This window comes from Rhinolophus sinicus, linkage group LG04 (assembly GCF_036562045.2).
Source record: "Rhinolophus sinicus isolate RSC01 linkage group LG04, ASM3656204v1, whole genome shotgun sequence".
Lineage (NCBI taxonomy): Eukaryota > Metazoa > Chordata > Mammalia > Chiroptera > Rhinolophidae > Rhinolophus > Rhinolophus sinicus.
In genome coordinates this window covers 9,268,570-9,280,794 of record NC_133754.1, presented here as the reverse complement: position 1 = coordinate 9,280,794, position 12,225 = coordinate 9,268,570, and positions in this window count along the sequence as shown.

Sequence of the window (12,225 nt, the reverse complement as noted above, 5' to 3'; positions counted from 1 at the left end):
AAGGAAGGAAGGGAGGAAGGGAGGGAGGGAGCGAGGGAGGGACAGAGTGAAGGAGGGAGGGAGGGAGGAAAGAAGAGTATAGAAAAAAATAATAATCATCGAGAGAATAAACAAACATGATGGAAATAAATCAGAATAATAGCCATTCTGATAAATATGAATGGGTGGCCAGATGACAAACTGAAATATTCTGCTGGCTCCCTCCATCAAAAACAATCAGTAAAACTAGAGAAGCAAGAGAGGAAAATGGATTTCAGAAACTAAACAAGAAAAGAGAAAATTCTGGAAAGATAGAAGTGTGACTTAAATTGGTCTCAGACAGTAGGTGGGAAGGTAAGTGGTGGCAGCCTGAAGCTGGGGGCAGCCAGACACAGAAGTATAGACTTGCAGAAAGATTTAAATTCTACTCTTGCCTCCTCCCCACAACCTACTTGAGATACTATTTGCTTGTCCCTTCCCTCTAGAAATCAGAGGAAACAGCTCACACAAGTTCACTTGTCCAAGGAGTAAGATCAGGGAAGTGCATATGCCCTGCTAGGGTTGGTAGTTGAGGAATAAAGGGGTTAATAGGCCATCTATCCTCAAGTCTTAACTCCTCCATAACTTTCCTTCCAAAGCCTGGGAGCTGAGGGTTTATAACCTGTGAGGGATGCCTCTTTCCAGTGTAGCATTTCCCTCAGAGTTTAAAGGGAAACAGTGACCAGAGTTGTTCCTGGTAAAACAACAGCAAACCAGAGGGGGTCATCGGTGGCTTGTGGAGCTCTGACTTGTCTCACAGTCTGGTCCCTTCCCTCTTTTTAAATTCAACAGAACTGACAGACTGGAACATGGCCCCTTTCCAATATACACTCCGGGACCCTAAAGAGTACAACTACCTCAAAAGAAATTCAACAAACTGGAATGTATATAAATATGTTATCTGAAGCAGAATTATTCGATCTAATTTAAGAGAAGTTCAATGAATATATTAAAGATACCCTGCCATGGATTCCTACATGGTCCCTACGTGAATGGCCCTTCAGGGCATTACTCTAAGTAAGTTGGACAGAGAAAGATAAATACTGTATGATAGCACATATATGTGGAATCTACAACAGCTGAACTCATAGAAAAAAAAAATTGTAGAATAGTGGTTACCAGGGGCTGAAACATGGGGGAAGTAGGGAGATGTTGGTAAACGGTACAAACTTTCAGCATTAGATGAGTAAGTTCTGAGGATGTAATGTACAGCATGGTGATTATAGTTAATAATACTGTAGTATGTATTTGAAAGTTGTAACAGTAGATCTTAAATGGTCTCACCACAAAAAAAGAAATGGTGATTTATGTTAGCTAATGCTTGGTGAACCTATTACGATATGTAAGTGCATTAAATCAACACATCGTACACCTTAAACATACACAGTGCTGTATGTCAATATATCTCAATAAACCTGGGGTGAAAAGGAAACAAGAATCAGACTGACATCAGATTTCTCAACCACAATACAGGATGCAACAAGATGATGGGATAATATTTTTAAGCATTTAAGTAAAAGAATTGTGAAGCTATAATTTAAAATATACAGCCAACTCATGATTTCGCTATGAAGAGGTAATCAAAATATTCTCGTGTATTCGTGACCTTGAAAGTTTTGCCACACAAAGACCCATATTTGGGGAAAAAAATACCAAAATAGCCGATGAAAAAGACACTAAGAGATGTTACATCAGATGTGAAAACTAAGAGTTATGACTTTGGTGAAATGTATTGCTGTACTTTTTAAAAAGCAGGCAGAGAAAAGGGTTATGACCAAACAAAAGAAGAGGAATATGTACTATAGTGTCTAGAACTAAAATTCTGGACAACCTCAATGAGGTGGGAGAAAGAGTTTGCACACAAAGGAGACATGAGAACATTCTAAGCACTTCAGTGCTAAGCAGAAGGTACAGCTACTAATAAGCTCAAGAAATCAAGGACAGATTATCGTATCATTTTTAAGTCAAGGGAAACTACCATATGAAAAAAATAGACTATATAAATTGAAACCAGTAGAAAAAATAACACAAACCATATAATGGAGAGAAAGAAAGGAAAACAATAAACAAAAAGTGAGTATATGCTATGGAAAACATGAAATAATTTGGTAGAAATGAGTTCTAACATCATAATAATTAAAATAAATGCCAATATGTTAGATTCACCCATTAGATAATCAAGACCTTTAGATTGGTTTTAAATACAAAATGAAAAACAAATGTTAAAAATATATAGCCAAAAACAACATGCAAAAGACTCATGGAAAAGCAGAAAATAAAGGATAGGTGAAACACATATGACCTACAACAAGCTGAGTAGTAATCTTAATGTCCAACAATGTAGATTACAAAGCAAATATAAATATATATAATATATATGGTGAATGTTTGAATTTTAAAAAATCTATTACAGTAAAAGATACATTGCCATTAATCTCCCTCAGAATACTCCCCTCCACTTGAACACACTTATCCCATCGTTCTTGCCACTTTCTGAAGCAGTTCTGGAAGTCCTCTTTCGTGAGTGTCTTTAGTTGCATAGTTGTGGCTGCCTTGATGTCCTGAATCGATTAAAAAGTTTACCTTTCATGGTCATTTTGACTTTGTTTTGACTTTGGGGAAGAGCCAGGAGTCACATGGTGCCAGATCCGGTGAATAAGATGGATGAGGACACACCGTAATGTTTTTATTTGACAGAAATTGCCATACCAGAAGCGATGTGGGCCACGGAGCCTTTCTGTTGTGATCACAAAATATGGTGAATGATGCTGCCAAGTGCCATCCAATGGAAAGGCAGGGATCTTCAATACTGGAAACGTAGCCTCGAACCTTAGTGTGTTTGCCCGAAAATAAGACCTAGCCAAATGATCAGGTCTAATGCGTTTTTTGGAGCAAAAATTAATATAAGATCCGGTCTTATTTTACTGTAAGACCAGGTCTTATATAATACGTAATATAATGTAATATAAAGTAATATAATGTAATCTAATATAACATAATACCGGGTCTTATATTAATGTTTGCTCCAAAAGATGCATTAGAGCTGATTGTCCAGTTAGGTCTTATTTTCGGGGAAACATGGTAGTAACAGTGTGTGACAAGTTTCAACTTGTTCTTGCAGTCAGTCAGGTGTGAGCTATGGTTGACAGAAGGTGTATTTTAAAGTGTGCAGTAAATCATCCTCCATTACGACAATGCTTCGTGTCACACATCACTTCTGGTACACGGCAATTTCTGAGAAATAAAAACATTACAGTGTGTCCTCATCCACCTTATTCACTGAATCTGGTACCGTGCAGCTTCTGGCTCTTCCCCAAAGTTAAAATGACCATGAAAGGTAAACGTTTTGAATTGATTCAGGACATCGAGGCCTCCCCAACAGCGCAACTAGATACTCATGAAAGAACTTCCAGAATTGCTTCAGAAAGTGGCAAGAACGATGGGATAAGTGTGTTCGAAGTGGAGGGGGGCAGTATTTTGAGGGGGATTAATGGCAGTGTGGAATAAATTTTTACTGTAATAAATAGTTTTTTAAACATTCACCGTATTGTTTGATCACACCTCATATATACATGTACAATAGCAAAAAGCAGCAAAGTAAAAAATAAGACCAGAAAATATGCCAATCATAAACATATTTTTAGCTAACAATATTGTCTCAAAATACATTAGACAACAATTGATAGAACTGCAAGTAGAAATAAGTAAATAAACAATTGCAGTTTGAGATTTAACTTACCCTTCTCAGAAACCATTAAGTCAAGCAGTCAAGGGGCATAGAAGATATAAACTATGTAATGAATAAGTTTGATCACAAGTAATTTGCATTTTTATGAGCATACGTGGAACATTTACAAAATAGACCATGTATTAAGTCATAGAGGAAAATTCAAGACCTCTAAATAATCAATATCTTAAACGTGAGTAATGTAATAAAATTACAAATTAACTATAAAGGGTGACTGTTTTAAAAATCCCATGGGTTTGGAAACTAAAGAACATCATTAATAAATAAATCCTAAATTACAAAATAAGGCAGAAATAAGAGAAATTTTAAATAATAATGAAAAGACTACATGTCAAAATGTGGAACATAAGAGGTACTTAGTTATTTACGGCTTTAAATGAATGACGTGATAGAGGTGTCAGCTTAAGCTACAGTGGTAATCATCGTGCAATACGTAAGTGCATCAAATTAACACGCTGTACGCCTTAAACTTACATAATGTTATATGTCAATTACATCACAGTAAAGATGGGGGAAAAAAGAAAGTAAGAAAGTTTAAAAATAAACACGCATTCTGTTGAGGGAGATGGAATAAATCAATATAACAAACCCCAAGGCTCAAGAAGAAGGTAAATAATAAATGCAAAAATAAATGAAACAGATTGAGAAATAATACAGCTGATTGAAGCTGGTTTATTTTATATGTAGTACAAGAGGAAATAAATAACTTTAATGGATCATAAGAATTAAATACATTGAAATGTTCAAATATCTACCACTAAAGAAAAAAAAAGATTTTATCAGTGAGTTTACTAAACTTTCAAAGCACTAATTTTTAACTTGTGCAAGTTGTTCCAAAGAAAAGAAAAAGAACAGAAGCGACCCAGCTCATTTTAGTCAACTAGTGAAATCTTGATTCTCAGAGCAGATAAGAACAATAAAAGAAAAATATCATAGACCACTTACGGACATAACTGTAAATAAGTAAGCTAATCTAATCTTTCAGTGTATTACAAATAATAATACATCACTTTCAAGTAAGATTATTCCAAGAATGCAAGAATGGTTCAACATCAAAAAAAAAATTCTATCAGTGTAATATAGTATATTAATAAACATTATCTCAATTCAGAAAAAGCCTTTGATAAAATACATCCATTAATGACATTAACAACATTTAGCATAAAAGTAATAGAAACTTCAGTGGATAAAGTTTACATATCAAAACCTATAGTTAGCATTATACTTAATGAGGAAATTTTAGATGCATTCCCTTTAGAGTTGAAAACAATACAAGGATTCCCAAAATCCCCACTCCTTTTAACATAACTAGAGTTTTGCCCTAGAAGGGGAGAAAAGGGTGTGGTTAAGAATTGGATGAGGGGGCCGGCCCAGTTGCTCAGGCGGTTAGAGCTCCAAGCTCCTAACTCTGAAGGCTGCCGGTTCGATTCCCACATGGGCCAGTGGGCTCTCAACTACAAGGTTAAGATTGAACATGGCACCTTGAGCTGAGATGCCTCCCAGATGGCTCAGTTGGTTGGAGCGCGGGCTCTCAACCACAAGGTTGCTGGTACAACTCACGCAAGGGATGGTGGGCTGTGCCCCCTGCAACTAGCAATGGCAACTGGACCTGGAGCTGAGCTGCACCCTCCACAACTAAGACTGAAAGGACAACAACTTGACTTGGAAAAAAGTCCTGGAAGTACACACTGTTCCCCAATAAAGTCCTGTTCCCCTTCCTCAATAAAAAAAATTTTTAAAAATTGAATAAAAAAAAGAATTGGATGAGAAAAGATAACACCTCTTTTACTTGAAATGATATGATCACCTACCTAGAAAACTTAGCAAAATCAACAGACCATAAAAAGTTAGAGGCGGAGGACTAATTAGAGAGTATAATTACGTGTATGTTGCAAGGTAATGCATACAAGTTCAACCTATGAAAAGCAATAACCCAAAAAAAAATCCATTCAAAAAAGCAACAATATTATAAAGTTCCTTGAATTAATTTAATCAGAAATACACAAGAGCTCTATGGGAAAATATTTAAAGCTTTAATAAAAGAAATAAAAGATGGTCTGAATACATAGAAAGACGTTCCATGTTTTTAGGTGAGATGATATAATAGATGTCACTTACCCTCCAAGTTAATCTATAAATTCAATACAATCTCAATCAAAATTCCATTCAGATTCTCTGAGACACTCAACAAACAATCGAAATTTATGTGAAGAATTAGTGTCTACACATAGTTAAATTGAACTTAAAGAAGGGGTGGGGCATTTGACCTACCAGATTTAGGACACTTTTCATTAAGACTACTTTTTAGAGCAGTTCTGGGTCACAGAAAAATTGAGAGGAAGGTACAGAGATTTCCTATATGTCCCCTGCCCCTCCACATACATAGGCTTGTCCTCCCATTATTAACATCCCCCACTAGATGTTGGGGGTACATTCATTACAATTCATGGACCTACATTGACACGTCATCATCACCCACAGTCCACAGTTTACATTAGAATTCACTATTGATGTTGTACATTCTATGGGTTTGGACACCTCTTACAATCAGTGGTCTCTTAGATTTGATAAATTATAAAGAACTACAGATCAACACAAACACACACAGTGACAAACAAAACTCAATTTTTTTAAAGTGGCAAAATATTTGAACAGGAACTTCACAGAAAAAATTGAATAGCCTAAAAATATGTAGGGAAAAAAATGTTCAACTTCATTAGTAATTGGGAAAATACAAATTAAAATTACAATGAAATATCATTTCACACTTACCAGCATGGCAAAAATTAAATGTTTGACAATACCAAGTGCTAGAGTGAATGCAGAACAACTAACACTCATAAACTCTGCTGCTCAGATTGTAAATTTGTACAATTACTCTGGAGAACATTTTGGCTTTATCTAAGTTAAGATACACAAAACCTATGACTAAGCAATTGCAATCCTAGATTCAAACTCAACAGAAACTGTTGCACTTATGCACAGAGGATACGTGCAAAGCATGTTCAAACAATACTGTTTGTAATTGCAAAACCTAGGAAAAATACCACTAGAATGGATAAAAAAAATATGGTGTCATCTCCTATGGGACATTATGTATCAGTGAAAATGAACAAATTACAGCTACATCACTAACAAGGAATGAACTCATGAACATGATACAGAGCAAAAACAAAAACAAAAAAAACAACAAAAAAAACAAAGCAAGTTCCAGAATACTTACAGCTTGACTCCATTTACAATCAGAAACATATAAAATTAAATAACACTATTCAGACTACAAGTCTACATTCTGAAGCCATTAAAAGGCAAGATAATCATGAACACAAAATTCAGAATAGTGGTTGCATCTAGGGCAGAGGGAAAGAAAAACCTCTAGAAAGCAAGCACCTCCAGGTTTTAGAGGTAATTAAAATATTCTACTTTTAAAACAGGGCTCTGGGTACACCTATGTTTCTTATATTATTATTCTTTTTACTCTACACATATTTTATAAATGTTCTTTTAGCATTTACTCAATATTTGATTTCTTACATTAAAAAAAATCAAGGTCCTCACATCTAACCAATTTTTGTACTAGCACATTGCACAATCCTGTGAAAATCAATCATAAGTACATTTCACTCTCCGATATCTCTGACAATGACTGAGTCACCAGGAAAAGGTTTAAGGCTAGTGTACACTTTCAAGAAGGCAGAAATTTTATGAGGGCATACTAGAAATATTTGGTTAAAATTAGTACATATAAAAATGTTTGGGCACTGAATGGGATGCTTATGCATTTAGTTATCTAGAAACTTCACTTAAGAGGAAACACTTGAATACTCATGATAACAGATGAACGAAGTGTTATTATATACCATATGTAAAATGAAATATGAATAAAAGTTCTCATATTTGCTTTTCATACCCAATAGAAAGCACCTCCACTTTAGAGAACACAGATCTAAAAATATATATAGTAATGAAATTACCTGGATCTCTTGATAACTCACTAACCCAGATTCCTAATCTTCCTCTTCTCTCACAGTCCTTCACCCAACCCAACAATCGACTTTAGACAATTATTTTTAGAAAGGAAATTTCCAGGAGTTTAAAGTCAGGGAACCCTTATTAAGGAAAAATTAAATCATGGGAAAATGCTTTAATGGTATAATTGAGCACCTGCTTTGGGCGAAGCTCCATGCAGAAAGTCAGGGATTAAATAGAAGACAAAATAGGGTCCCACACTTAGAAACTTGCAGTCCAGTGGGGGAGACAGCCATTAATTAAAGAATCACTCAGACCAAAGTTCACTTGAAATGGAGATAAGTGCTACATGATGTTATGAGAGTATAAAATAGAGAGAAATGGCCTGGTCAGTGATGACTGAGCTGAGCTATGAAGAAAGGGTAGGTGAGATCTAGGCATGTACGTTGGGAAAAGGGGAATGAGAGAGGATGGGAAGCAAATTCCAAGCAAAGGAACCAGATAGTACAAAGGCACTATAGCAGAACTTGCATGTGTTTTATAGTCAATAATCACACCACGAAGAGACATAAGGTAGGACAAGCACATCTCAGAGAGATTGCAAGCTTGGGTCCAGACCTGAACTGCAATAAAGTGAACATCACAATAACGTGAGTCCCACTAATTTTTTGGTTTTCCGCTGCACATAAAAGTTATGTTTACACTATACTCTAGTCTATTATATATTCTAGTCCATTAAGTGTGCTATAGGATTGTGTCTAAGGAAAACAATGTACATTAATTTTAAAATCCTTTATTGCTAAAAGATACTAACCAGCATCTGACCCTTTAATGAGTCCTAATCTTTTTGCTGGTGGAGGGTCTTGTCTCAGTGTTGATGGCTGCTCACTGATCAGGGTGGTGGCTGCTGAAGGTTGGGGGTGGCCATGGAAATTTCTTAAAATAAGACAATGAAGTTCGCTGCATCGACTGACTCTTCCTCTCATGAATGATTTCTCTACAGCACGTGATGCTGTTTGATAGCATTTTACCCACTGTACAACTTCTTTCAAAATTGAAGTCAGTCCTCCCAAACTCTGCCGTTTCTTTATGAAATAAGTGTATGTAATAGTCTAAATTCTTCGTTGTCATTTCAACAATCTTCACAGCATCGTCAAGAGTACATTCCACCTCAAGAAACCGCTTTCTTTGCTCATTCACAAGAAGCAACTCCTCATCCGTTAAGTTTTATCCTGAGATGACAGCAATTCAGTCAAATCTTCAGGCTCCACTTCTAATTCTAGTTTTCTTGCTGTTTCCACCACATCTTCAGTTACTTCCTCCACTGAAGCCATGAACCCCTCAAAGTCATCCATGAGGGTTGGAATCAACTTCTTCCAAACTCTTGTTAATGTTGAAATTTTGACCTCATGAATGTTCTTAGTGGTGAATCCTTTCTAGCAGGGTTTCAATTTACTTTGCCCAGATCCATCAGACTTGGAATCCTTATCTACAGCAGCTATAACCTTACAAAATGTATTTCTTAAATAATAACACTTGAAAGTTGAAATTACTCCTTGACCCATGGGCTGTAGAATGGATGTAGTGTTAGCAGGCATGAAAACAACATTAATATTGAACATCTCTGTAAGGGCTCTTGGGTGACCTGGTGCATTGTCAATGAGCAGTAATATTTTGAAAGGAATATTTTTTTTTCTCAGCAGTAGGTTTCAACCGTGGGCTTAAAATATTTAGAAAACCCTGTTGTAAACAGATGTGCTGTCATCCAGGCTTTGGTGGTTCCATTTAAAGAACACAGGCAGAGTAGATGTAGCATAATTCTGAAGGGCCCTGAGATTTTCAGAATGGTAAATGAGTACTGGCATCAACTTAAAGTCAGCAGCTGCTTTAGCCCCCAACATGAGAGTCAGCCTGTCTTTTGAAGCTTTGAAACTGACTTCGCCTTTCTAGCTATGAAAGTCCTAGATGGCTTCTTCTACCAACAGAAGACTGTTTCATCTACATCTGAAATCTGTTGTTTGGTGCAGCCACCTTCGTGAATTATCTTAGCTAGGTCTTCCGGATAACTTGCTGCACTTTCTACCTTAGCACTTGCCTCACCTTGTACTTTCATGTTATGGAGATGGCTTCTTTCCTTAAACCTCGTGGACAATCTCTACTAGCTTCAAACTTTTCTCCTGCAGCTTCCTCACCTCTCAGCCTTCATAGATTAAAGAGAGGTAGGTCCTTGCTCTGGATTAGGCTTTGGCATAAGGGAATGTGGTGGCTGGTTTGATCTTCTATCCAGACCACTAACACTTTCTCCAGATTAGCAATAAGGCTGTTTCACTTTCTATCATTCATGTGTTCACTGGAGCAGCACTTTTAATGTCCTTTAAGAATTTTTCCTTTGAATTCACAACTTGGCTAAATGTTTGGTGCAAGAGGCCTACCTTTCAGCCTATCCCAGCTTTCCACACGCCTTCCTCACTGAGCTTAGTCATTTCTAGCTTTCAATTTGCAGTGACAGACACGAGATTCTACCTTTCACTTGAACACTCAGCGGCCACTGTAGGGTTAGTAATTGGCCTAATTTCAATATTGTTGCATCTCAGAGAGTAGGGAGGCCCAAGAAGAGGGAGACACAGGGGAAAGGCCAGTCATTGGAGCAGTCAGAACACAGAATGTTTATCGATCAAGTTCTACATCTTGTATGGGAACGGCTCAGTGTTCCCCAAAACAACTACAATTGTAATATCCCTGATCACAGATCACAATAACAGATATAATAATAATGAAATAATTTCAAATACTGTGAGAATTACCAAAATGTGACACAAAGATACAAAGTGAGTAAATGCTATTCAAAAAACGGCACCACAGGATTGCCATAAACCTTCAATTTGAGGGGAAAAAAAAAAAAAAAAAAAACTCAATATCTGCAAAAAGTTCAATGAAGTGAAGTTCAACAAGGTATTCCTGTAGTAATAAATAAGTAAACAGTAGTTTGCTCCAGTAAGTAAACAGAGCATTAAATTATTGAATAAATGACATCTGTTTCTTATTTAGACTTCAGTAATCATAACTAATCTTTTTATGTGATTGACAATACCTGCACTATACACTTTCTAGTTTCAATCCAGGTTATGCTTAGGAACATATGAATATTTACAAGGTGAACACAAGAGTAAAACGTAAAACAATGAGAAAGGAAATTGATAGATTCAAAAAATTTTATTATCACACTTACATCTGAAAGTAATTTCACTCAAGCCCATAAAGCCTAACTTCATTTGTTCAGTACTTTGTGGAAATACAATCACTCGCTCATTCATCAAATATTTAAAGGATGCCCAGTACGGGCCAGACAACCAGATAGGTACGAGGTCTGAGGTATACATAGGTGTTAAGAGATGGCGCTTGCTGGTTCATGAACTGGTCACTAAAGGGAGAGTCACCTGGAAAACTGAGGACAGGGGAAGTCACACAGGCATTGTTAGGGTTTGATATATCCTTAAAGATTTGGAATAATAAAGGATGTAAGAGCAAACAATACACAGAAAAGAGAAAGCCAATTGGAAACACGAAAAACCAACAGCTGTTGACTAAAGAAAATGTAATCATGATATTCTACTTGGCTCTGAAGAGTAATATATTCAAATACTTAGAGTAATGTAAATACTGTTTCTCTAGAAAAACTATTTGAAGGGTGGAGGGAGGCATGCAGAGTAGAATATGAGAAGTAAGTGATCACAGTAGAAAAAGAATAAATAACATCTAAAGTCGAAAAACCAATAAACAACTATGCAAAGAAATGGCTAAAAAACTTCAAAGCGGTCGCCCATGATGGGTGGGATGAGAGAAGGTTGTGAGTGGGACAACTTCTCGTGCCTCTCATTATAAGCCCCTTTGCAGTCTTTGAGGTTTTTTCCATGAGGTCCATACATTACTTTGATCATTTTTAAATGAGCGCTATTTTTAAAAGAGACTATTATAAAGCGAAGTCTATATAATCTTATATGGTGCAGTATATAAATCAACAAACAATAAAAGGTGAGCATGGCTTTATGAGGGAGATACAATGGGGACTAGAAGGAAGGAAGCATGGGTCCATAAAACACTGTTACAGACCATACTCTAGGGCTCAGCCCAAGTGGGTCCCTAACCAGAAAAACACGATGGAATCATTTTCATTTTCCCAGAGAGCCACGTTATTCCACTGTCCCGTTTCTTTCTTGTCTGATAGGATTTTCGCAGGCCCAAGGCTCCTGGCATGGCTGCTTTGCTGCCTTGTCATAATTGTCTGCTCACTCTGCACATTTCCTAAACCAGTCTGAGGGCATTTTCCAAACGTGAAACACATGAACAGGCACGGCAGAGAGGCTGGCATGTGAAATCTGCCACTTATCTAATCTTGCAGCTTGTTTCCTCATGAGAAATCACTATATATTGCAGTCCTATCTCCCACATTTGGCAGAATGATAAGCTCACCATAACAAGAAAAATGTAGG